Below are 26,784 nucleotides of genomic sequence, written 5' to 3'. Positions count from 1 at the left end.
GATTTTAGAAGACTAGTATTTAGCTTCGTTTATTGACTTTTTGAACTTTCTAACAGCTGGTAGACTTCTTGTGCCTAGTTTTGCAATCTTCTGCTCTTTCTTCCAACCTTCTAAACACTATATTTTTATAAGATTATTATTTCTCTGAGCTGAGATTGGAAAATGTTTTATCGAGAAGCATTTTCAGTTGCCTACAACTTGGTGAAAAGATACTTACTCTTGTTGTTGAATTTCTGCACTGTTACGGTATTTGGAGAAATATTGATTAATATGAGCATATTTTAAAACTGCTTCTAGTTCACCAGTCAACTTTTAACCTTTCTTTAGGCTGCAGTCTCCTCGAAAGATGCACTAAGGAGTGATTTTTGCTACTACTTCCTCACCTTTCCTCTACCTTTATTTTTAAATCTTTTCTAAATGTTTTCACTTGGGAAAAAACTAAACTTTATGCTTAGAGGCCCGAAGCAATCTGAAATATGACCAGAAGCACACACAAAAAAAAAAAAAAAACCCAAAAAACAAACAAACAAAAAACACAGAAAAATGACAAGAAATGTGGGTAGATATGAATGTATATCAAGCCTTCCAAGCACACTTATTGTCCCATGGTTAACAAACATACAAGTGAACAATATATGTGTAAGTCAGGAAACAGAGATGGGTCATCCTATTTATAAAATCCCTGGAAATCCCAATCACTATTATTGTCATTCATCAAGAGATTTCATTCTCATAATTTGCAAAGAAAATACTTTTAATTTCTACCACTAAAAAAAACATGTTGTACAAAATACATTTGCATGAACAGAATGGACAAGTTAGGAATGATGTATGGACATTAATCTTGCAATTTTACATTTAAACACTGCACTGATTAAAATGTGTGTCATTCACTTCCAAGTTACTCATGTCACTCTGTATCAGGGAATACAGATCCTTCCCAAACCCAAAAGGGTCTGGGAAAATAACGCATCCCTGTTCTTTATCTTTCTACATGCTATCTCAACAACCTCTCTTGAGAAGCTGTTTCCCCAATTACCCTTTGCTACACAACAAATTGTCAGAAAACTAGTGGATTGCTTTAATAAAACAATTCCTGTGCTGATTTTGTGACTCATGTGGCTGAATCAGCTGGAAGATGAGAGACTGGAAGATCTAAGCTGACTTTACTCACAAGTCTGATACTTGGTTCTGGTTGTGACCTGGGAAGCCTCAGTTCACCAAATGGCTTCCCATCCTTCAATAAGTGAGTCTCTTCATGTGGAGGTCTCAGGGTGGCCTTTCCAGAATGCAAACACAGAAACCACAAATTCTCTGAAGAGAATTCACACAGTGTCACTTCTGGCACGTTTTCTGCTGGTCAAACAAATTATAAGATCAGCCCAGATTCAAGGTGTAGAGAAAAAGACTCCACTTCTGGATGGAAGGAACACTAAAGTCATATTGCCAAGGGGCCTGGTACAGAGGTTGGAGGAATCTGTGGTCATTAAATAATCTACCACACCTGGTTAGAAAGGCCAATTTCCCAGTTCATAGGGCAGGTGGACATCTATCCTGGACACTGGACTGTGGCACATACAGATATGGACTATAGCACATATGATATGTGTCAAGCATTTGAAAAACATGTTGTCCAATATTATAAATATTAAACATCCCACACAATTTTCAAGTAGAGTAATCTAAAACTATGGTAAATAATTTTCTCCCAGTTAAGCCAAGAACTTGATGTTGTAAGCCTCATGCTTTATGCTTCAAATGTTTATTTATCTTGAGAGAGAGCATGAGTGGAGGAGGGGCAGAGAGAGAGAGAGAAAGAGAATCCCAAGTGGGCTCTGCACTGGGCTGTGCAGAGCCCAATGCGGGGCTTGAACCACAAAATGCGAGTTCATGACTTGAGCCAAAATCAAGAGTTGGATGCTTAACTGACCAAGCCACCCAGGCACTCCCATGCTTCAATCCAATATTTCTTGTTTGGTGTCTTACAAGACAATACAGTGGCTCAGAATTCAGCTCACGATAGGCCAACTGGGTCACCATTTCTAAACTAAATAGTGTTTTAAATCCTCTTTTGAACAATACTATAGGCCAAGAGATATGAGATAGGCCTATATAAGATAGGCTTTGGATAGAAAAAATAGGTAAGGGCATACTGAAATGGTAGAGATTCACTCCAAGTGATTTGAGAGAATAGGGGAAAGGAATCTCATCCACCTTAACCTGGAAGACAGCTGAAATAATGATTTGACTACCATAAAGATACATCTCTGTTTTCACCTTTTATACTGTATTTTTCTTTTTTAAAATGTTTATTTATTTATTTTGAGAGAAAGAGAGAGCATGAGCATGAGCAGGGGAGGGGCAGAGAGAGAAGGAGAGAGAGAATTCCAAGCACATTCCACCCCCAGCGTGGAGCCCAACATGGGGCTTGATCTCACAAACTTGAGATCACGACCCAAGTGGAAACCAACAGTTGGATGCCCAACCAATGGAGCCACCCAGGCATCCCTGCACTATGTTTTTTCAAATGTCAGATTATATCCTACAGAATCTACAAGAAAAGCATTAAAAAAATTTTTAAAGCCATGTAAACAGAGAAGATGGGTTAAAATTCAGATCTACTTTATATTATTTAAATTCCAGTGACAGCATCTAAATGACACAACCTAGTAAGCTTTCACTAGCTATGCCTTGATGAATGTAAAGATAGATAAATAACATAATTAATAGTATTTATTTTATCTAATTTAAACATCTCCAATATTTGCACTATAAATAACACCGGTCATTAATACTGTAAGTACTTTTTAATTTTATCTCATTATAGCAAATACCTACAAAACACAGCTTCCTGTCCCTTTGCTTCTAGGTAAAGAATCTCTAGATTACAGAGAGGGTCATTTCCTACGCATATATGCACATATGTCTTTGTGCACTGAAAGTGGAAGATTTCTTTCAATTTTAAGCGTTTTCCTTGGACAATGATCAATTTTTTTGTGAGCAGTATTTTATCTTTTAATTTATTTTAACTGCTTGAAATGGACCAGCTGCAGAGTGGGAAGTGTGTTGACATTTATCTGAAGTCTTATCTTTATTAAATCACTTGTATTATTGCACTACATAAACAACTTAATAAACACAGCAAATACTTATCTAACTAGATTCAGTAAGTCTATTGAGCTAGCCAATTTACTCTTAATTTTCTGAAAAAGATAAAACCTCCTGTATCAGTTGAGTCACTGGGGAAATTAAGTCTTCAGTTATCAAATCTGTTACCAAATCCGAAGTACCCCCCATGAGTACTTGGAAGGCTTTTGATTCTTTCTTTTCTATAGACACCCAACGGAACTGTATAGTGACCTTTCTACTCATTCCACTTGACAAATGTAAATAGTCAGGATGGTTTTTTTATTCCTACCCTCCCCCAATACCCCAATAACTTTCAGTTGTCCTTTGCCATACTTGATATTAGCAAGAGATTATTGGTTTTTTTCTTCAAATAGACACACTCATATTCACCATAAAGAAAAATGAGATTGGGTTTTCCCAAAATGTAATCAAGTGTAAAGTTTATTATGCTCTTTGTGGTCTGTGCTGTCCAATATGGTAGCATCGACCACATTAAAATTTAAATTAATTTAAAATTTAGATTAATTATAATTATATAAAATTAAAAATTCTATTTCTCAGTCACACTAGCTATATCTCAAGTGCTTAGCAGCCATATGTGGCTAATGCCTACCTGGTTGGATATCACAGAGATAGAACATCCCCTTCATCGAAGGAAGTTCTGTGGGACAGTGTTAGTCTAAACAACAGAAACAATGACCAATATGTGGTCTGGTATGAACACCTTCAGATTTTTTGTGGGTTTTTTTTTTTATTCTAAGGCCATTTCTTCTAATCATATTTTAAGGTACTTTTTATCACATTTTTTAAATGCAAAAAAAGTATACTGAAGGCTCTTTGTCCCATTTTTCAAGACAATCCCTTCACCACCCGTGGAAACCACTATACTGAAGTTGATGAGCATCTCTCCCACCCATTTTTAAAATATATTTTTCATGGGGTGCCTGGGTGGCTCAGTCAGTTAAGTGACTCTTGGTTTTGGCTCAGGTCATGATCTCGTGGTCCAGGAGTTTGAGCTTCTCATCGGGCTCTGTGTTGACAGTGCAGAGCCTGGTTGGGATTCTCTGCCACTATACTGCTCATGCTTGCTCTCTCTTTCTCTCTCTCTCAAAATAAATAAACTAAAAAATATATATATAATAAAACTTTCCAGTGAAAAGAAAGAATTAATAATATTATCTTTTCATAGTTTCATGTAATGCTTCTTACATTTACTTTTTGCTCCACTAGAGGACAGATATATGGTCTCTGTCATGTGGTAAAAGGTGCTTGAATGAACCACCAACGGCAGGCTGTAAGCAGTATGACCCAACTCACCTTCCTGAGAAACAACATAAAAAGTCAAATATTTATTTTTAATATTCAAGTTAGTTACTTGAGTTCTTATAGTATCTGGGTTACAATCGCCTCCCTCCTGTGACATGCAAACATCAGATTTCTTAGTTTGAAGGTGGAAGTAATTTTTCTAGTCATCTCTAAGACAAAGCTGGCGAATATGCTAAACTGACCTCAGGTCCTTGTTCACCGCTGCTTGTTCTGTCTCCAGGATTTGGCAGGCATGTTGAAAATAGGCCACCCATATTATCAGAATGAGTTATATGCCAAGTACTTTACATATCATATTTTATTTAATCCTAATGAAAACCCACAGAAGAATGCATATTTGGATTCAAGGCTCAGAGAAATTAAGAAATTAGCAAAGATTGTGGAACTAGGAAATAACAGACCTTAAGTTCAAGACATTTGTCTGAAATTAAAGCTCTTTAAACACCAATTTTTTAATAAAGACTTAAGAATCATATACTTAATTAAGTAATTCAGAAAAACTAAATTCCAGCCCATTTTGACCAAACTAGTTATGTGAACCTGGCAACAGTAGTACTGACCACAACTCTTTCTAGTATTTTACTTAAAAAAAAATAAATACAGGGGCGCCTGGGTGGCTCAGTCAGTTAAGCGTCCGACTTCGGCTCAGGTCATGATCTCACGGTCTGTGAGTTCGAGCCCGGCGTCGGGCTCTGTGCTGACAGCTCGGAGCCTGGAGCCTGTTTCAGATTCTGTGTCTCCCTCTCTCTCTGCCCCTCCCTCGTTCATGCTCTGTCTCTCTCTGTCTCAAAAATAAAATAAACGTTAAAAAAAATTTTTTTTAAATAAATAAATACATACTATCACCTAAAGCCTCCATAGTCTCATTTATACAACTGGAGGATTAAATTATATGATTGTTAAGACTTCTTCCAAGGCTAAAATTGTGTGAATCTAAATGGAAAAAAAAATCATTAACAAATGTTGATTAAGATACGTTTGTTATAATAAGTCTTCTATCAAAGAGAGACAAAAAAACAAATCCCTGTTCTCAAGGATCCAATAATATAAAGTAAATACCAATAAGTCACACATATAAAACATGAAATAGAGGAATAAACAAATATGACATACCTGTTAAATCTAGTGAATGTTAAAGGTTCAAATAAAAATGAATAGTGGAAAATGTAAGCCACAATTCAACTTTCAGTTATGTATATAATGGAAGCTCCATGAGGGCAAGAGATATGTCTGTTTGGTTTGCTTCCCACCATTGTACACCTAGAATTGTGATTCCCATCAAATGATCACTCAGTAAATATATGTTGACTGGACAAATAAATGAATGAATAGGCATTATTAAATAAACGGCGGGGGGTGGGGGAGGGGGCGGGGAGGTGGAGACAGGAGCAGGAAGAAGAGCAGCCTCCAGGCATCCCAACTTCACAAAAGCTCTGGGCACCAGGCATCTGACACGTGCCCTCCCCACTGCCCACATGCCCAACAGGAAGGTCAGCTCAGATCCTCAGTTCCTCTAGAGAACTCTAGAGATCTGCAAGGTTATCAGCCAAAACTGCTTCTGCAAGAGTGGAAACGGAAACCAAAAATGGCAGCAGGAGAGGTTAAATCTTTGGACAAAAGGATGAAACAAAAGGGGAGAGGAGAGCAAAGGGAAAACAGGTCAAGTGTCTATCCAAGAAACTCAAGATTAAGCTGCAGAAAATGGAGAAACTAGACAAGAGGAGAGTCTAGCCTCTGAAGAAGCAGCAGAGGAAGAAGCCAAATCTGATTCACACCACCTACATGTCTTATTAATGGTCCCTGTCTCCCTTCCTGAACAATCCAGAGGAATATTTTTACCAATTATTTTGTAAACAGGCATTTTTTTGGTGAAAACACTTTTAATAGGGAGGGTATCCCCCTTTCCTATTTTTTACATGTAAGTGCTTTTTTGAAGGGGCAAAATCATTTGCTCATTGTTTATGTTTTGGTACAACCAGAAAATAGTGAAATATTGAATTATTCCAGGTTTTGAGTGTCTTGGGTGTTGGCTTAACATTCCATAGATTGGTGAGTGCTAGTTTCTACAGCTATAACACAAAACATGCTGAATGGCAATTTGGAGTCAAGGTTGTGCATTTAATAGGTCTTCAACATTTTAAGTCAATTTTATTCCCATGTTTTTAGTAAAATCATTCCCAAAAGAAAACCACTTCTTGATCCTGGCTCTTCCCTGTCAGAATTGTATGTCCTCTGCCACATCATTCAGGGGTCGTGGTAGCCCAACTTTTCTAATAACTTTGTTAATGTGCCGTGAAAGCCTGAAATTTGGGGTATGTAGCATATATATTATATTGCGAATTAGTGGGACCTATAATGTAGCAGCCAATCAATATTTGAAGATACTGGTAACTGACATCCTCTTAAAGAAGATCTGCCTGTGAATTTTGAGCTGGAAAGTCACCAGAATAACTGCTTAGAAAAGAGTTACAACCGTAGGACTTTGGAGATCATCAGCATGAATGTTGAGAATTGTGTATAAATTGAAATATCTATGTATTGATCCTCAAAATAAACAATAAAATCTCAATTATGAAAGAAAATAATACATAATACATACGTACATACATACATACATACATAAAGTAACACGATCTTTTATATCTCAATTCAATGTCTCTTAGGGCCCTATGCAGCAAGAAAAATAGTCAGTGAAAGTATAATTTACTGAGGCCAGTTTACAGAAGTTAAGAGACAGAGTTTGTCTGTTCATTTACTAACACAAGGGACATGAGAATACCTACCTATCTTGGTCAGTTAGAACTTCTATAACAAAATACCATAGACTGAGTAGCATAAACAACATATATCAATTTCTCACAGTTCTGGAGGCTGGGAAGTCCAAAATCAAGGTACTGGTAAGGACCCTATTCCTGAAATGCTGTCTTCCCAGCACATCCTTCCACGGCAGAGAACAGAAAAAGCTCTCTCATGTCCCTTTTTATAAGGGCACTAATTCCATCATGAGGGCTTTGTTCATATAATCTAATTATTTTCCAAAGGCCCATCTACAAATACCATCACACTAGGGATTAGAGTTTCGTGATATGAATTTGGGATGGCGGGAGAGCAAATATTTAGCCCACAGCGCTAGCTCAATGGGCTTCTATTATGTGGCTTCATTGGTATGTTTGTTATTAAAAGGTCATCTTCTCCCAGCCTGACCTTGGCAGGAACTGGAAGCTAGGGCATGATTTTGGAGGATTGGAGAAGGGATGTTGCTCAGAGAGGGCCTACCTGGGACAGTTACACCAGACTAAGCGCTATCACCAACAGCACTGATAAGCACTCTCAGTGCCTTGCTGTAGGCAATTCTTCTGGCCATCCTTGGGGAGTGGTCGCTGTGCTCATCGGAAGTTCTCACCACTGTGGGGTGAGGACCCGTTTTCCCAGCTACCCACCTACATCGGGCATTGTCCAGTAGAAAGGCTTGCACGCCTACCCTGAGACTTTGCTAGGCTTCAATGTTGACTGCCTGTATACAGCTAGCAAGCATCCTACAGGAGAGCGTGAGGCAGGATAGTGTGAAGGCGAAAGCACATACCCCAGGTGCCAGATGAGGCCAGCTGATCAGGGAACCCACCCCAATTACATTAACTTTTCCAGATCTGAGACACGTCAACAATCTGTGCTATGTGTTTCAAAGAGAAAAAGGATGCACAGCCACAGAAACTCCACATATCCATTCATCAATGGCATTAAATACATTATTTTAAAATGCATTATTATTAATCAAAAATTTCTACCACCGATACAACAACAAACAATTAGCTAAAGAGAATAATGGTAGGTGTTTATTCTAAATTGTTTATTTGCTTTCATGGCTAACATTTTTTTAAATATCAACCTGTGCGAAAGCTTTTTAGAGCAGTAATTTGACACAGAAAGTATCTTAATAATCTTTACTCGTTTCCACATTTTATGAATGAGAAACTGGGGCCTGGAGGGGTTAAATAACTTGTGCTAATGTTAGGAATGCAATTCTCCCTTTCACCATTTACTCAAGCCTTTCTCTGGCAAGGAGTTCTTTTTATTGCCCAGGAAATAAAGGTGTATGATTTTTCCAAGAAGTTGGAAAATTTCTGACTGTAATATTTTGATTGTCTTTGAACTCATCAAGATATCTTTATTTTTCATAACATGTGTAAATCATGAGTGGCAGGGGGGAAGCAATTATTTCTCTATTTCCAAAAATACATGGTAGCACCACATGGCCACTGAACTTCCAAAAAATTCTAGCCGTGTTGCTCTGATGCCAACTACTCACACACAATCTTTGCATATAGGAAATCTGAACCAGGAGAATTTTTGTAGCTGCAAATAGGAGATTAATGAGACTATTAGAACCACATGAATCTACCATCAAACACTTCAGAATGACCCCTTTGTCACCCACCGCCAAATAAGGTTTAAGAGATGATATTCTTAAAGCAGTTCAAGCACATCTTGAAGGAGAATTAAGAAAGGGGTGATGGAAGTCCCTTATCTTGATTCCAACTAAAGAAAGCTCTAGCTATAATTATAGCTACAGACCGATGAAATAGATTAACTCACTTCCATCAGAATTAAATGTGCGGGTTTAGGAATCGTCAGGTCTCAGCTGCAATTATGGAATCCTAGTGTTGATCCAGCTCGGTGACCTCAGGCAAATAATACCATTTCTCTGAGTCTGTTTCTTTAACTGCAAAATGGGGACAATAAGAAGAACTTCCTCCCGGGAGTGTTACAAGGATTAAGGGAGTCATCTGGTAGTGCTAGGAGTTGACCTCTGTTCCCCCTCAAAATATGTTGAAGCCCTCACTCCCAGTACCTGAAAATGTGAGCTAATTTGGAAAAAGAGTGTCTTTGCAAACATGACCAAATTAAGATGATGTCCTACTGAATTAGCGTGGGTCTTTAGCCAATGTGACTGGTGTCCTTCTAAGAGGAGGAGACATTCAGAGGGAAGAAATCCACAGGAAGACAGAGGCAGAGAGGGGTGTTGAGCTGTCGTGAGCTAAATTGTGTGCAGCTACAGGAGCCAGAAGAGACATTGGGGGAAATGTGGCCCTACCAACACCTGGATTTTGAGCTTCTAGCCTTTAGAATTGTAGAAAAAATATTTTTTGTTGTTGTTTTAAGCCTCCCAGTTTATGGTATTTGGTTAGAGCAGCCACAGGAAATTAATTCAGTAAGGTTTTCACACAGCGCTTGGCACAGAGTGAGAGCTCAGGCTATTATTATTATTACTTGGGAGTGATGTGTGTTTTGCTTTACATAGGGAGGGGTAAGTCATACATTGTATTCTAAATCATATCATAGGCTTCAGGGTCTTTCTTAGCACAGACCCCTCAGGGAAGTCACCTTTCCAGTGTCCAGGGCTCTTAAGAGCTACTTTGTCCCATCAAGGAAATTGTACCACTTGTCTTGTTATATAGCAGAAAAAGTCTGTGGAATCCCTTCTGGCCCAAGGCCCAGCCCAGGGAAGTTGTCTCTAGTTCATTCTCAAATCTTCACAACTGCCATTTCCCCCACAGAATTACAAATAACCTCCTACCAGAAGTGATGGATTCCCATTGGTGTGTGGAAAATCCACACACCCACTTTTGACCACACTCTGCTTGAACAAACTGAAGCACACGCCCTTCCCCCCTTACACATTTTAAAGTACAGAAAAGCCTTCAGCACTCAGCAAAGGTATAGGTTCTTCAGATTACTAGCTCCTCATAGTGTCTTGAAGGATCATTGTATTGTAAAGTTCAGGTTAAATTTGCATTTTCATGAATTGGGTTTCCTTAAAGCAGGTCACCTCTGTGCAGCAGCTGTGAGGAGACATTGCTATGATGGGCCTGTACAGTTCATTCAGTTTATTAAAGGAGCAAGCAAGGATGCCATTAAAAAACAAAAAATCTGGGGTGCCTGGGTGGCCCAGTCAGTTAAGAGTCTGACTTTTGATTTCAGCTCAGGTCAGGATCTGATGGTTCGTGAGTTCGAGCCCCACGTCAGGCTCTACACTGACAACACAGAGGCTGCTTGAGACTCTCTCTCATGCTCTCTGGCCCTCCTGAACTCTCTTTCTCTTGCTCTGTCTCTCAAAATAAGCAAATAAACTTAAAAAAAATATCTAAGAAGTCATGTGCAGGCCAGTTGTTAAGTGTTTATTCCTTTGCTTTTCACGTTGTAGCATCACACAAGGCAGTAATCTTCAGCTGGGGAGACCAAGTCAAGTTTGGATGCAGTGTTCCAAGGAGACTTCAGTCTATCAGCAGAGTTCACCAATTAACGAGGCAGCACCTTGACCACATGGTGCCAAAGGAAACTGTATGTGGGGAATTCAATACTTTTCTCAATACATTCTACAAAAGTCCTTGAAAACTACGAAATTATCTCCTCACTAACAAGGGGAAGTCTGATTTACCTAACAGCTTTATTTCTTTGGGGGTTGGAGTGGGCAGAGGAGTGGAGGGGAGACGAGGGCTTCAGCAGGACATTTTTGGGTAGAAGAGCGGGAAGACAAAAGGGATGGGAATAGCAATTTACATTTATCCCAATCCCTCCTGACTGTACCACATCCGCAGTGAAATTCACATTTACCTCATGTGCAGAGCTCACTTTTACTTCATCGGGAACTCCATGTTTTCCAGGAATACAAAGGCAATGAGGCACAGTCATGATGAAAAACAATCCTGGAAGCATGATGTAGTCCCCAGAAGTAATGCAAACTTGTTAGCACGGGTACATGCATTTCCATTTTAGGTCAGACCACCAAGATGAAGTTCTAATAGTGTTCCAATTCATTCTGACCTGAAATAGATTAGCAATTGGATTTTGAAAAATGTGTGGCATGCTACATTGTTAAATCACTGTAAATCAAGGGATGATGAACTAACCTGATGTTAATTGTGAATATTGCTTCCAGTCCTCATTTCTTTAACAATGTAGAACTATGCTTTATTTTCAATAGCTTTTCCAATATGCTTAATTGCATATTATAACTGAAAGCTCTTTGTAAAATTCTAAAGCCTTATCTCTTGAAGCCTTATCTATTAAACATTCTCCCATTATTATTTAACTACATTCAGTTCTTACACAGAAAACCTTCCCATTTACCACCCTCAAATAAAACTTTAGTAATTCTCAGTTTTCCTAATAAAATGATCTTTACAAACCCAATAAACTCCTCTCTTCTCCCCCTTTGATTGATGGAGATTTTGATCTGATAATACAACTCAGCAAGTATCCACTTTCATAAGTGCTGAATATAAAACACAGAAACATTTATTATTAGAATATCCCTAAATCATCTATTGAACAGATCCTAACACTAAAAGCACTTTCAAAAGAAAAGGGGAAAAGACACAATCCCATCACTACATTATTTTCTTTGCACTGGAAAAAAAAGTTCCATGACCCATTTATTAGCAGTTTTCCAAGCCAAGTTTATAATGATTTCTGGCCTCTGCCCTTGGGTGCTTTCCAAGGGATTTAGAGGGATATATCACCTTGACTGATATGCGATATAACTATTTAGTACAGCTATGAAATTAACTGTTCACCCCTTACCCTGGGACTTAATGGCATCCAGGCTTGATATCATGAGCATTGTTTAATAACTCAACACTCCAACTCTTTGCTTTACAAAGTTCAACATTTTAACAAATACTGACCACTTGTGGCTTTTGCTAAGAACCTCATTAGCCTCACAAAAGCAGAACATTCTTTCTACTCATTCCACAAATATTTATTGAGTCCTACTGTGTGCCAGGTCCTAAAATATGAGGGTGAACCAAATAAACCCATTCCTCATGGAGTTTACAGTGAGAGCCTTCGAGAAAACTGGCTAGCGTTCATGGTCTTTTAAAGTTTGTATAGATTCCCTACTACATTTACCTAGTTTTCATTTGCCTGAAATTCTGGGATGTTTTTTTTTAAATCATCTCAACTCCCCGTGTTTTAAATACAGTATCTATTTATGTGGGGAAAAGGCTGAAGGAGTCCAAATAATTCAGTTTGTTGGGAAGACATTGTATTATATGTCAAACAATAATTCTAGAACATGCTTTTCCCAGATGATCTGAATTTATGAGACAGCACTGAATTCCATGTTACTACTGCAGTGTTTTGGAACCATCATCTTGTTACATGACTTTGCTTCATTGTTTCTCATGAATTGGAGGTGGAAGGGAGGCGGAGAGAATTAAGAAACTTAGCAACTTTGTTTTAAGGTATCACAAGCAATTTTTGCTATGTGTCCCCACAGTACTCAACACATAAATCTATATATTACATATTATTTTCTATAACCTGCCTTTTCCATTCCAATTTCCAATTTCTACCCTGTAATTTCTAAGTACACATAATTACTACTTCAGGTGTTAAATTCTACATTTGAAAGTATCTACACCCCAGCCCTCCAAAACAAAAGACATCAGCTAGCTAGATACAATTACCATATTTATAAAATGTGCAAATTTTAGCAATAACCATGGTCTAAGAATATTTAAACATAGATACTCTTCCTCAAGGAGCTGAATTAAAAGACCTAATGGTGAAATCTAGGCTTTACTTCAACAATTCTGACATCAGGATGTATCTTTACTAAGTGACTCATCTCCAAATGTTAGGAAACTGAAAATATACAACCAGAAAAGTGTTACTCTGTGAATATTCACAACTTTTCACCATATTTGTAGGGAAGATTATCTTCTTGATTCTCAGTTCAATACCCATTTATTAATAAGTAGCGAAATGCATTTTGGGCACTCTGACTACTACCAGGCATTTTTCTAAGTGGTGAAGATAATGTCATAGGAAATAAAAACAAATTCCTGGCCCCATGAGGCTTACCTTCTAGAGAAAGAGGCAGATAGACTCTTTGCTCTAGTCACCTACTCAGTCACATGGGCAGGGAACCCTGCACGGTATTAATGTTGACAGGCAATGCTGAATTTGTCTTTGTCATGAATAGTTTACTACATTGAATACATAGTTTGAATATAGCAATTTACTACTAGGCAATCTACCAGTGGTTTCCAAGTAACATTTTGTGGGCAATAATGTTCATACAAAAACCACTGAGATTTAGCAAATTCTATAAATGGAAATAATTATGGAGGAGTATGGTCCCATAAATATCATTTAAAGGAAACCAAGCAGTTACATGTTTAGAGGGCAATTTGACAGTGCTTTCTCTCATCTGATACCCAGCCTTGACCAGTTGCCTGACAGCTGGATCCATTCTGAGCAATGAGAGCCTGTGCTGTACCAATTGTTAAATATTAATACATCACTCTGGCAATGCTTGCCAAAATTTTAGTTAAACGTGCCCTTTGACCCAGCAATTCCACCCACGAATATAACCTGTAGATATGCTTGCACATGTAACAAATAATCTATGTACAGCAAGGAATTGGAAAAACCTAAATTCCATCAGCGGAGGTCTGGTTAAATAAATTATGATACATCTAATGAATAGATTATTGCACAGCTTTTTTAAAAGTATGAGACAAGAAAAAAAAAAGGGGGGCGACTGGGTGGCTCAGTCGGTTAAGTGTCCGACTTCGGCTCAGGTCATGATCTCGCCGTCCGTGAGTTCGAGCCCTGCGTCGGGCTCTGTGCTGACAGCTAAGAGCCTGGAGCCTGTTTCAGATTCTGTGTCTCCCTCTCTCTCTCTGACCCCCCACCCCCACCCCATTCATGCTCTGTCTCTCCCTGTCTCAAAAATAAATAAACGTTAAAAAAAAAAGTATGAGACAAGAGTGTGTAATGATATGGAAAAGTCTTTTAAAAGCATTGGTAAATGAAAAAAATCGAGATGGAGAACACTGCAATGTGCTACCATTTGTGTATACATGCACACATATATACATACACACATAGTTGTTAAGTGCACTGAATGTTTCCCTAGAAGTATATACAAAAAACAGGTAACTGGTTGCTTGCAGGGAGATGATTAGGTAGCTAACTACTGGATAGTAGAAGAATGGCTTACTTTTTACCCCAAATCCCTTTGCTACTTTTTGAACTTTATAATATGTGCATGTATAGCTTTGTGTATACTACTTTTTGAAAGAAAGCCAAATAAACATAGTGCCCCGTATTTTCTTTACACCAGGGAAAATTTTAACTTTATTGTAGACATTAAAATGAAGGACATAAAAATCTAACATCCTCAAGTAATTTCTACTCTAACCCCAAATTGTGCCATGCAAATATCTGCTCTTGGGGGTTTTCCCCTTCTTTGTCTTGTGATTCTAATAAAATGTTACTAAACTGTATTTTCTACATTTTCCATGATGTCTAATTCAGAAGACTGGTAAATAGCTCACGTGTAGTTTAGAACCTGTTCCTGATTTTTTTCCCTTAGGCGTAATGTTGTTAAGTAGGGAGGAAAGTTACTTGCAAAGCCCGCGCTCATCAAGATAAAAGTTTAGGGGCTAGGACTGTATCAAAATCAGACTCATTATTCATCCTCTAGCATATTACTTGTCAATTTCTAGTCACAGGCATAAAGGAGAGTCAAACCTGTTGAACTTGACCTTTAGTTTTTAGAAAATTCAGAATTTCTTTAGAAACCACCAAGGTAGATACTTGAAAACCTTTGCAAGGAAGGAAGGAAGGAAGGAAGGAAGGAAGGAAGGAAGGAATTCAGTTTAACTATTTAAATGCAATGTCTTTAATTTTTCACTTTACTTATTGTCAGCTGTTGATGCACATTGACATAAATACAAATAGATTATTTTCAAAAGCTATCAGGGAAGATTTTTAATCTATAATAAACAAAGAAAAGTTTGCATCTCCAGAAAAGTAATGAAATTTGTGTCAAGATAAATTTAGCACTTACCATTTGCTGCAGATTTAAATCAATGCAGATAGCACTAAATAAAACAAAACAAAACAAAACAAAAAAAATTCCAAGGGAAGATTCAGAAACATTGATCACGGCCAAAATACGCCCCAACGCTGTTAAGAGGTTTACTTCAGTAATATCTGTGGTCATTGCCTAGATCAATGAAACTCATTCTTTCAAGAGCATCCAATTACAGTTTACTGTAGAGTGAGCATTCTAATAAATCAGCATACTTTACATAGAATTAGACAAAGCCAACATGCAGGTTAATAACACAACATGAGAAATTTAGGATCAACTTCCCTTAGGCCCAGAAAAATAGTCTTATGATATATTATTTCATTTAAGTTTGATTCATAGATGCAAACATTTCAAAGCCATGTCTTTCTGATAGATAGTTTATGACCAGCAGTATTAATAGAGTTTGATTAAGCACTTAAGACACAAGATCAATATACTTCTGTCATATTTACACAGTAAAAAAATGGCATGTTCAGTGAGTGCAAACCAACATGAACTGAGGTACTAAATTATTCAAAAAGTTAACAATGATATTTTTCACAACTACTTTGGTCATTTGGAAAACGGGCCTTTTTAATAGAATTCAGCAGCTTCGATGTAATGGACTGAAACGTGAGTAAAGTAAGAGAAATATCAGAAACAAAATAAATCAAGTCAGTTAATATTGGCTTGAGAATTTTTTTTCGAAAGAAATATACACTGATCATGAGTAAAGAATATTTGGTTGACAGCTAAGCAAAATACTGCTAAAAACAAATGACTTAGGGTTTTTTGGCCACTGGTGGTGAAAGAAGGAATTCAGACCTTAAGCTCTCTTACAAGATGCATTGAGAGTTAGAGTTCATTACAAGAAATGTTACACTAAAATTGACATCTGATTTTTTATCCAGACTGCTTAGTGTAGATAGCAAATTCTGATCATTAACATCCCAGAGTCAACTGAAGCACAATGTACAGATGAATTTAATTCCTGATGATTCACAGCAAATGTTTGCACAAGAAGAAAGCAGCTTCTAGAAGTGCGCATCAGGAAGCTCAAGGGAATCTCTTTTCTTTCTCTAGGATTGGAGGCACTGGAATGCTCCTAAGAGTGCAAGTATTTGGGCTTCAGGCCTTGGACTGACAGACACAATTTTGATCCCCAAAAGTAGTCTAATAAGTTTGGGTCATGACTGGAGTGAATCTTAAATGGAGGAGCTGGAAGATTAGAGTGGAGAGTCAGAAATGTCAAGTTACTGTCTTGGATTTGAACCAGGGAAACAAGGGGTAGGAACCAGCTACTGGGAAATGGATGAAAAGAGAAAGCTTTTGAAAAACAGTAGAAAGATGATGAAGTTTGGAGCCCAAAACATCTGGGTTTGACTCCTTCACTACCTCTCTGCCTAGCCTCAATATTCTCATCTACAAAATGAGGATATTAATTGTACCTCTCTGTAGTGTTATAAGAATTTAATGAAAGTGTATGGAAAATACCTAGGACAGGACTCAAAAATGAATATTTAGGTAGATCCCCATGCTTTCTAATACTATAACTCAGAAGTACAGGGGGAACATGGCTTCATTATTTTGTCTTTAAATATTCTTATAACAGCAAGTATGAAGGGAAACTAAATATGGTCAAATTTGTTTTAGAAAATAGTGATTTTAAAATTTTAAACCAATGATTCTCATCCATAGCTGTTGTTGAGTTTTAGGAATATTAACGTTCTGTCTCACTCTAGACCAATTAAATCAGTATTCATGCCAAGCCTCAGTATTTCTTCAGCTCCTCAGTTGAATGTAATATGTCACCAAGTTGGACAACTGTTGATTTATACAGTTTCTTTTGGGTACTTTTCAGTTATTTTAGATTACTATGATTTACTTAAACCTTCAAGTTTCATCCCTTGTGGCTGGGTACAAGTGTCACCCCAAAGTCTGGATTCTGTTAGCAAGATTACAAGGGGGGAATAGATGCTAAGGAGGCAACCCACATTGTCTTCCACATTTGCTAGATTTGCAATGTCCTCTAGTATCCAAATTTGGTTTTCAAGAGTCTTCCTAATCCTATTCTCTCCTACTTTGGAAAAATTAATCTCTTGATATAACCTTGGAGAAGTTTACAAATGTGTACTAAGGAGGAGATGAAACCATATCAATTTAATATTTGCAAAAGTTTATTCCCTGTACACTATTTTTTTTATCAGAAATGGACATCTTGGCCAAAACCATGACAACTGGAGCCCATGTGTTTGTTCTGTGTGTAGGCAAACACATATAAGCACAATTTTGTCACATTTCTCCTACCTTCTGCTCCCCTATTTCCTCTGACGTTGCATGGGGGCAGTGTCCTGCTGTAGGTACAATAGTAGCTATACAGTGATATGCATTTAGAATGGGAGTTAAAATTACAGGGCATCACAGTCTACTTGTTATTCTGTCAAGCATCAGGGAAGAATGCCAATTATAAAAAAAGAAAAAACCTGAACAATCAATTAAAATTGATCCTGGTTTGCTCCCCATTGATTCTCTGGCTGAAACTTGGACAAGAGGGAGTGCCTCTAGGAGACAATAACTATAAAGTAGAGTTCCTCCTGTCCATATTCCTGGGAGCTGTGGTATATTGAACTCCCTTTGGAAGGGGCAAGCACTGGAAGATGCAGATCATTTAAATGTGAAAAATTCTTATGTGGAAAAAATGCAAGAAAAGAACAAGTTTCCTGCAAGCCAATATTCCATAATAGACTACTCTATTAGTAATCTATCACTATTATTCATATTTTCAGAGAAAAACTAGATGTAGCATTACTAATTGAGAAAAGTATAAATTGATAGGAGCTGATAATTGACTAAGTTCAATGTGTAACTGACCTACAGATGGTTACTCTGTAAAGAGGCAATTTTGCTGCCAGTTAAGCTCCTTACCCTAGTGGCTTCTTCTCTAGGCTTAGCTACTCATCTCTGACAGCCAAATTCCACTAGGAACACCTTCAGTCATTACGCTTTAACTTCCATATTCTCTATGGTGCTACTTTGACTCTCCTTGGGTTCATCTCTATAGAATATCTATTGCCAGCCCTACCTGCAGCCACTACCCTTCACCTTATAAACGCTACTTAACATCTTATTGCAACCTCACCTTTCATTCAAATGGAAGACACCAGTGTAATTACAGTGAAGAGTGCTTCAAATCCAGTAGGCCACTGATTCTCAAAGTGTGGTCTTGGGAGCAGCAGCAGCATATCTGGAATTTGATAGAAATGCAAATTCTTGTGCCCCATCTTAGACCCAGTGAACCAGAAGCACTGGGGATAGGGTCCAGCAATCTATGTTTTGACACATGGCTGTGATGCATGCTCAAATCTGAGAACCACTGCAATATAATAAACTTTGCACTGAGATCTTTCTGTCAGTGACCATCCCTTTCCATTTGAGGGTGAGTGTGGATGGTTTGGTAGGTACTGCTCTTGTTCTTAAAAGAGATATTGTTGGCAGTTCCTCGATGCCCTAGCCACATGAGAAGTTGGCTGCAATCACCACTGTGTAAACCTTGACTTTAGGCTGAAGGTCAACAGCAGATTAATACTACATTCCTCTATCCCATGCTTCACGGCGCACTTTGAACTTTTTGAAGCAAATTTGTCTTTTTCTACTAGGTATCATTTGCCAGAGGATGGACGACAAGTGGTGAGCCTTCGGGGAAAGTTGACACTCCCGATTTGAAGGTCTCCTTACATAAGCAGATGAACGGCTTGAGTTATTAGTGAGCAGAAACTTCCAGATAATTGTCTCTAGAACAATTCTTGAAGACTGTGACATGAAGAGCTAAGAGTTTGCCAGAGGATGAGAGGAAGACTCAAACAAGACTGTCAGGTAACTTGGGACTTCGAGTAAGTTGCATGAACTAGGACAACCAGGTCTGAGCCAATGAACAAGCAAAGCTGTGCTCTCTTCATTTGCTAATAAAACATGGATTTGATGGGATGCGGACACAACAGGAATCCAACCAGCCACATCTTTAGACAGTAGCCTTGGACCTAGGTAGGTCACCTTAAACTTCCAAACATAAAATCGGGCAACCTGGGAACAACAAGAAACTTTAGTAAATATAGTACAATTCCCTCCTCCTGTAGACTAGGAAACTAAGGCACAGAGACATTAATGCTGCTGAGGTCTTACAAGTGGATTGTGGAAAAGCTGAGACTAGAACCCAGCAATCCTGTCTTCCCCTCAGGGTCCTTACCTGCCAGGACTCAGATCTACCCATGCTGAAGGATGCTCTCCTTAACTAATGATGACTGTTGTTCACAGGCATTCTATGTATCATGACTGAAATTGGGAAGTTTCAGTCCCAATGGGATAGGAGTTCTATCTCCTATACTTCCTGACAGACTTGATCATCTTGATTAAGAGTAGGGGTGACAGACCAAACACTGAGCCAATTAGTTGTTAGTAATTTCACTCCTGGAATAGAGCCTGAGGAAGTTACCTAAAATGTAAACAGTGGTTTATACTTAGAAAAAAACAAACAAAAAAAAACCTATAAAGAGCTTAACTGTGAGACAATAGAGGAATGAATGCATACATTTTGCAATTTCTGTATGATGGAATACCATGAAAATATTAAAATTATATTACAAAGAATTTTTAATGATTTGTCTTAAACATGGTTAATAAGCATAATGACAAGCAAAGAAAAAAGGAGGATAGAAAAGACTACATGTGATACAATTTCAACTATATTTTAGATACAAATTTCTATTTTATATTATATTTAGAAAAATCCTATAAAGAAATATATCAAAATATTAATGTTGTTTATCACAGTTTTTTAGGGAGAGAAAGATTTTATTCTTTTCTTTTTACTCCATGTATGTCTGATCTATGTTTTATAATCTGAGCATGTATTATATTTGTATCAGAATAAAAAACTTAGGAGGGAGAAAATATGAGCAAATATTCTTAACGTTGGTGATTTCTTAAATTCCCTTACACACAGGGAAATAAAGCAAATGTATTTTCAAGTTTCATGTCTCTATATCCACCAAAAAAACCCAACTTCCTTAGAAAAAGTAAAATTTCAACTGCTCTCAAGAATGTCTTTTCTAAGTCCGCTGAAGAATTTAGTTAAAGTTTAGCTTTTGAGATAATTCACATTCCCAAACTCAGATGGATTTGTAACCATGATAAGATAAAGACAGCCTGCAGGAGCTTCTGATTAACCTTAGGAGTTACAGTCCTATAAAGAGGCATGTAAAATTTTAGAAGCCACATGCTATGATTATCTACACTACTGAACATGACTTTTTAATTTAGTAATAACACACAGAGTATTTTAGCAATTATTTCAGCACCAAAATGCTTCTGATAGGTTTGTCTTGCATATATGTAGGAGTTTTTATGTCCATAATTTAAAACCCTTCTCCAATATTCTGGTCAGTTACTAAATAAATATAACATCGTCCCTGTTAAATGCCTTGAATCCCCTCTGGAATGAAGTAGAGTATAAGTAAATCACAAAAAGAATTTTTTTTTTTATGATATCCTCATTTTGTAACTGAGAATGGATGAGTTCCTGAGAGGGATGATTCTGGAGAAGTGGGAGAACTTTTAAGATAGAAAAATCTCCATATCCTCAACACTATTACCATCCAAGACTGTGGAGAGACTGGATCAGATAGGTTAACCCTATGAGGAGGGGAGATCAAAAAGAAGCTGGATTCAGAAAGAGACAGATTTAGAGCAGGAAAAGATAAGATTATTGTAAAGTCATCCAGGCTGAGAAACAAGAGGCAACTCAAGAAAGAAAAGCTGAGTCTTAACTTCACGGATTCTCTGTGAGTGAAATGAAGGAAACCTCATTGTTGCATATGTTCTAGTCACCCAGCACTTACTGAATGTGTATTCCAAACAAGACCAAATGCTCGAGTTTTGTGTGTGTGATGGAAAGCAATATGGACAAGAAGTGGGGAGGTGGACCAAAAAGATTGGACTTCTTCAAAGGCTAAGAGAGCTGAATGTGAGAGATCATGTTGGAATTAAAAAGAAGTAGGAGAGCTCTTTTCCTCCCTGGCTGTTTGAAGCTTGGCCACCATCATGAACAACACAATAACTATCTGGACCAGGAAGTTCATGACCAACTGACTACTTCAGCAAAAACAAATAGTCATTGATATTCTTCATCCTAGAAAGGCAACAGTACCTAAGACAAAAATTTGGGAAAAACTAGCCAAAATGTACAAGACCACACCAGATGTCATCTTTGTATTTGAATTCAGAACCCATTTTGGTGGTGGCAAGACAGCCAGCTTTGGCATAATTTAGGATTCCTTGGATTATGCAAAGAAAATGAACCCAAACATAGACTCGCAAGACATGGCCTATATGAGAAGAAAAAGACCTCAAACTTAAAAAAAAAAAAAAAAAGGAACTAGGAGACTCAGCAGCCTGATGTAGCCACCCATACCATTCAAGTATGACAGGTGACAAGGAAGACCCCTAAACTCTGTAGTGGAGCAGATGAGTCCAGGATCTATCATTAGGTAAAGAAGCAAGAGACAGAAGAATACGTGTGTTTACAGGCTACCTTTGTGTAAGAAGAGAGGGGCATTCTATGTTTTGTGTGTGTGTGTGTGTGTGTGTGTGTGTGTGTGTGTGTGTGTGTTTACAGAAGAAACTATGGAAGGATCACTCCACCCGCCCCCCCCAAAAAAAAAACAAAAAAGGAAAATAGTTACCTACTTGGGATAAGAAAGAAAAAGAGACAAGAGAACTAAGACAAAAGTTAGATCTCTCTGAGTTGTTTTATGGTTTTGACTCAGGAATTATGTAGCTGTTTTACATAATTTAAAATAAAATTTTTAAAGAGGGACTCCTTTAAAATTGAAAACAGGGGTGCCTGGGTGGCTCAGTTGGTTAAGTGGTCGACTTCTGCTCAGGTCATGATTTCTTGGTTCATGGGCTCAAGCCCCACATCAAGCTCTCTCCTGTCAGTGCAGAGCCCGCTTCGGATGTTCTGTCTCCCTCTCTCTGCCCCTCCCCTGCTCATGTGCACGTGCTCTCTCTCTCTCAAAAATAAATAAACATTTAAAAAATAAATAAAATTGAAAACATACTTAAAATGAATATGGCCATGTATTAATATTAATAATATTAATATTTCAAAGACTTTGAAACAAAGAATTTGACTATTCTAGCAGTATAGATCAAAAAGAGAAAAGGAACCACCATGAAATATTAAACTGCATTCAGTTTAAGAGTCTCTTATGAAGAGCTATTGGTAAAAATATCATATACACACACACACATGCACACACATATAAACATGCATATTCATATACAAATGGAGAGAAAGAGAGGAGAATAAAGCAAACAATTGATTACGGATTATGTTCATGCTATTGGGAAGTCAGATTTTCAGTTAAGAGAAAAGAGATACAAATATAAAATCAAAAGCATTAAGTAAAAAAAGGGGTACTTTTATATTTGGATTGGAAATATCAATGCATGTTCATAATTTATTTCTCTTTCTTAAAAAGCATATCATACCTGCCAAATAAAAAGATTTAGAGCCAGTGACAACCCAGTAGCATTGAGCACCCCATATCATGACCTTTAAATACCATTTCCCACTAAACAGGAACCAGGGCTGATTCCAGGGCTGGAGCAGAAATTATACAGAATGTGCCTAGGATATATGATTGCTATCAATGTCTACCAGAGTCATATCAAATGAACACAGCAATCAATTTGAAATCATTCTTCCAGTTGAAAATGGGACAATGTAGGTATCAAGAAGAATCATCACTACAATGCATTGAAAGCTGTAAGCTTATAGTGCTAACCAAAAATAACGTGAGTTTCCTTTAAAGATGACCAGAACATCAAATTCATTACTATGAAAATTAATAGGCAAAAAATCAAGCATTTAACTGCATTTTCCATACAAATTGATTTCAGATTAATTAAATAGTTGATGAGCAAAAGTTCTCCTTTATAGAAGAAATGTGGTTAACAAATGCAAAAGGAATGGTTGAATTAGAATATCACCATTTTGCAACTTCTGATGAAATAACCCATCTCGCAACAATCTTCAATGGCTAAAAGCCATTAGATAAAAGATTGAGGGGGGACGTTATAATGGAGGTTTCAGATTGGCAAGATGTGACTTCACTGATCAATCTTATCATCCATTAAAAGTAGGACAACCAGATGTTACATGCCTCCTGCTGTGTTGCATTAGGCAATATACGTATTTATGAAGTATGCTCACAAATAATCAGAGTCGATATGTAATCAAGGGTCTAGATCTTAAAAACCATTTACAGGAAATACAAGGAAAAGAATGGGTGCTAAACAACAAAACACAATCAGCCAAATCTAAAATGTAGATAATTCTATAAGAGAAACATTAAAATAACACCAGTGGTAAAAACAGACTAGGCATTTAGGAAGCCCTCCGTCTGGGTGTGTCTGAACAAACAGTCACAATTAGATCTATTTACAAATATAGAGACCTGGGATCTATTGAGTTTGACTCTTTGACACTGAGAATTGGTACCTTGGGAACTGCTTCCTGACAAAGGATTGTTGACATGATTTTACAACCTTTACAAATGGTGCGCAATGCGCATAGACAGGAGATGGGTGTTAAACAGCTCCCACTTTAGAGCCTGGAACCAGACTTAAAAGGTTAGCTGCACATTAGAATCACAGGGGGCACTCAAGGCTGGGCCCTACCCTCCAGAGATTAAGTTTTCTTTTGAAATACCTGTCATGTGATTGTAATGAGAAGCCAGAATTGAGAACCACACTGACCAAAGAACTAGAAATAAAAGTTCCAGCCCATCTCCTTCAGATACTACGGTTAAGATCTCAGCTTTGGGGTCAGACCCCTTCAGCTGAATCTCATCTTCACTACTCAGCAGTCATCTGATCTTGGACAAGTTATATAACCTTAATGCCTCAGCTTCCTCATCTGTAGAATGGGGATAAATGAATAAATACATTAAAACATTCCCCCCCCCCCCATGATTTTTGAGAAGATTTACTGATTTAAGCATGTAAAGCATTTACAACAGTGCCTGGCATAAAATAATGGCAATTATTATATCTCACAGTATTTTCTAAAAGAGAACTGCCTTTGAGGTCTCACATTGGCTGAATGCCCTTGCAGTCTGGATTCTGCAATCTGCCATTTACACATCTCATAATACCCCAAAATGTTTCTTTTCGTGTCTAAATCCTCCCACTATACCAAGTTCTTGAAGGCACTCTACAGCAAGGAAAATATTGATCACATCCAAAACAGGAAATAATGTGGGGAAATGAGCAATTTAAAATTAACCATGGACTCCTTAGCTACCCTTTCCAGCTACACTGGAAACAGAATGGAGAGATTGAGGGATAAATTACAGGACGTGTTATGGCAGAAAAAGAAAATAAAGTGGGAGGAGAGAATGAGTTAGGAAAGGGATTAGTACAGACTAGATTAGGACATCACCAGAAAGGTGGGTGGGGGTGTACACAGAGAGGGTGAGGTGGGTAACAGAGATCCAAAAATACACCTATTATTCTTCACAGTACTACAAAGGGGGCAGAGATTCCATTTTTCCTAACTTCTTAGCCAGAAGGTTAGCTAGAATCTGAATCTTGCACAAAATACAATATCCTAAATACGGTGGAAAATCAAGAAGCTAATGAATCAAAACATACAGCCAGTAAATTAATGCCCATCTTTGATTATCTTAACTACGAAATCTGTCAGGGAACAGTGATATTCAAAGGAGGGAGCAGCCGATGAGCAGAAACCACAGAGACACTTGGTAGTAGAAAATGCAATTCATATTGCATGCTTCTTAATTAGCTAGCATATTTCCCAAGTTCATTTATCCATCAGCATAGGTCCTGTATAGAAAGTAGCATTTTTCCATGTAATTGGTACCCTATGTTTCACTATATGCTCAATTGGAATATTTCTTTTTATTTAGGCAGCTGCATAAACGTTCTGCTTTTCTTTTCAATCATACTCCAGTCTTCACCTCATCTCATGCATAAAAATATTGTGTGGAAACTGTCAGTTCATTGCATACACATTTTCTTTTTATTTTAAATGAATTTAACTTAAATCTGACTGAAAACTGGACTATTCTTACATGAGAAAAAGATAACAGCCATCAATACAAATGATTGCTTGGTAAAGATTTTACTAGTGATCATTTGTTGATTTCTTAACTGGTTTGTTTGTATAACACTCTGTAGCCTGCTAGGAAAGGATCTAAGCAATATCATTTACCTATAAAGAAGGCTGGCTACACTGAATGGAGGCATAGAGCACCTTGATAGTTCCCTGCACATCATTAGCAGAAAGCAGCGACTCTGTAGAAGAATAACTAGGAAGAAGAAAATCAGATTAAATAATTAGTGTCAATTAGCTCCAGCAAAATCATTCTATAAACAATTGGTCTCCAGCGCCCTGCTTAATTATGTGAGACTTCCATGTTCCTTACCAAGACTGCTTTGATTCATGTTGACTCTTGGGCTTCCCAGAGGTGTAATTAATTATTGTCTTGTAAATAAACTCTTGCCAATTAATGGAAGCAGAAAACAATCAGTACTTTTTTTAAAAAAGTATTCAAGGAGAGGACCTTGACTATACAAATGACCTTTGCGTTATTTTTTTAAGGGAGACCCATCTTATAGTTACTGGGAGTTGTGTATAAAAGCTGACAAGTGAAAACACATCCTTTCTACTTTACATACCAGGAAGGAAAACACTTTATGTTGTGTTGCTTTTGAAAATGTTTGGTATTCACTAGACACCATTCTAATTTGATCTTGAACCTAATTAAAATACATTTTCAAACATCCAATTTAAATAATCAAACAGTTCATTTTGAGGATATTATAGATATTGAATTCACAACCCACCAAAAACATACACATACACACACACACAAAATACAGATATGAAAATAACATTCCATTATTTAGGTATGCCTTTAAAAGCTAGCACCTGATTTCTTCAGCTCTTAAACATCATTCTAATCTCTCAAGAATGGTAGATGCCAACAAGGCTATCACCCCCAACAAACTAGCTCAATATCTTGCAAATCAGTGATGGAAGTTTCTTTCATATGTGTATTTAGGTCCTATCAGTTATTTATATGGTATTTTTTTGGCCTTAAAAATCATCACACTATCATATGGGAGTCCCATTTTTAAACAAACCCTTAAAGATTCTAATTTAATGAGACATTAGCCAAATTCCAAGACAAGGCCATCTGTATACAGTTGTCATACTGGGATATTTTAGGAAGTTTTAGGACCCCGTCCATATTACCAACTGGCCTATGTGCTCACAGGATTCTAAAAGACACACAGCATGGAACCTACTCTCTAAATTACTGCTCAGAAATGTTAATATTAAGATTGCATTCAGTGTGGTCACATTTCCCTTGCCA

Source organism: Prionailurus viverrinus, chromosome A2 (assembly GCF_022837055.1).
Source record: "Prionailurus viverrinus isolate Anna chromosome A2, UM_Priviv_1.0, whole genome shotgun sequence".
Lineage (NCBI taxonomy): Eukaryota > Metazoa > Chordata > Mammalia > Carnivora > Felidae > Prionailurus > Prionailurus viverrinus.
This window is presented reverse-complemented; position numbering follows the sequence as displayed.